Source organism: Triticum aestivum, chromosome 7A (genome assembly GCF_018294505.1).
Source record: "Triticum aestivum cultivar Chinese Spring chromosome 7A, IWGSC CS RefSeq v2.1, whole genome shotgun sequence".
NCBI classification, from domain to species: domain Eukaryota; kingdom Viridiplantae; phylum Streptophyta; class Magnoliopsida; order Poales; family Poaceae; genus Triticum; species Triticum aestivum.
This window is the reverse complement of record NC_057812.1, coordinates 283421093-283423275: the sequence shown is the minus strand read 5'-3', so window position 1 is coordinate 283423275 and position 2183 is coordinate 283421093.

The window sequence follows — 2183 nt, the reverse complement described above, 5'->3', positions numbered from 1 at the left end:
AGGGTTGCTCACCACTCGGTAGGATTTTACAAACTTAGGCGAGTACTGGACTGCAGATAAGCCCCCGAGTGAGAGGGTTGCTCACCACTCGGTAGGATTTTACAAACTTAGGCGAGTATTGGACTGCAGCTAAGCCCCCGAGTGAGAGGCTTGCTCACCACTCGGTAGGATTTTTTTAAACTTAGGCAAGTACTGGATTGCAGCTAAGCCCCCGAGTGAGAGGCTTGCTCACATAATATCGTTTCTAAGGGAGATGATCTTAGCGGGAGGAAAATACTTAGAGATAAAAGCATCTTTGCATTTGTTCCAAGAATCAATACTATTTTTAGTCAAAGATGAAAACCAAGCTTTAGCACGATCTCTAAGCGAAAAAGGAAATAGCTTCAATTTAACAATATCATTATCCACATCCTTCTTCTTTTTCATATCACACAAATCAACGAAGCTATTTAGATGGGTAGCGGCATCTTCACTAGGAAGGCCGGAAAACTGATCTTTCATGACAAGATTCAGCAAAGCGGCATTAATTTCACAAGATTTAGCATCGGTAAGAGGAGCAATCGGAGTGCTAATAAAATCATTGTTGTTGGTATTGGTAAAGTCACACAATTTAGTGTTATCTTGAGCCATCGTGACAAGCAAGCAATCCAACAAACAAGCAAACAAAAAGCGAGCGGGCAAAAAGAGGCAAATAGAGAAAGAGAGGGAGGATAGAGAGAGAGAGGGCGAATAAAATGGCAAGGGTGATGTGGGGGAGAGGAAAACGAGAGGAAAATGGCAAATAATGTAATGCGGGAGATAAGGGTTGTGACGGGTACTTGGTATGTTGACTTTTGCGTAGACTCCCCGGCAACGGCGCCAGAAAATGCTCGTTGTCGGGAGTCAGATCTTGACTTGTGCGAACCTCCCCGGCAACGGCGCCAGAAATTCTTCTTGCTACCTCTTGAGCACTGCGTTGGATGATGTAGCAAAGTAGCGTAAGTATTTCCCTCAGTTTTTGAGAACCAAGGTATCAATCCAGTAGGAGGTTGCGCGCGCGTCCCTAGTACCTGCACAAAGCAAATAACTCCTTGCAACCAACGCGATAAGGGGTTGTCAATCCCTTCACGGTCACTTACGAGAGTGAGATCCGATAGATATGATAAGATTACATTTTTGGTATTTTTGTGATAAAGATGCAAAGTAAAATAAAAGCAAAGTAAAAAAAGCAAAGGAAACAACTAAGTATTGGAAGATTAATATGATGAAGATAGACCCCGGGGCCATAGGTTTCACTAGTGGCTTCTCTCAAGAGCATAAGTATTTTACGGTGGGTGAACGAATTACTGTTGAGCAATTGACAGAATTGAGAACAGTTATGAGAATATCTAGGTATGATCATGTATATAGGCATCACGTCCGAAACAAGTAGACCGACTCCTGCCTGCATCTACTACTATTACTCCACTCATCGACCGCTATCCAACATGCATCTAGAGTATTAAGTTCATGAAAATAGAGTAACGCCTTAAGCAAGATGACATGATGTAGAGGGATAAATTCATGCAATATGATAAAAAAACATCTTGTTATCCTCAATGGCAACAATACAATACGTGCCTTGCTGCCCCTACTGCCACTGAGAAAGGACACCATAAGATTGAACCCAAAGCTAAGCACTTCTCCGATTGCAAGAAAGATCAATCTAGTAGGCCAAACCAAACTGATAATTCGAAGAGACTTGCAAAGATAACCAATCATACATAAAAGAATTCAGAGAAGATTCAGATATTGTTCATAGATAATCTTGATCATAAACCCACAATTCATCGATCTCAACAAACACACCGCAAAAAGAAGATTACATCGAATAGATCTCCACAAGAGAGGGGGAGAACATTGTATTGAGATCCAAAAAGAGAGAAGAAGCCATCTAGCTAATAACTATGGACCCGAAGGTCTGAGGTAAACTACTCACACTTCATCGGAGAGGCTATGGTGTTGATGTAGAAGCCCTCCGTGATGGATACCCCCTCCGGCGGAGCTCCGAAATAGGCCCCAAGATGGGATCTCGTGGATACAGGAAGTTACAGCGGTGGAATTAGGGTTTTGGCTCCGCATCTGATCGTTTGGGGGTACGTAGGTATATATAGGAGGAAGGAGTACGTCGGTGGAGCAACAGGGGGCCCACGAGAGTGGAGGGC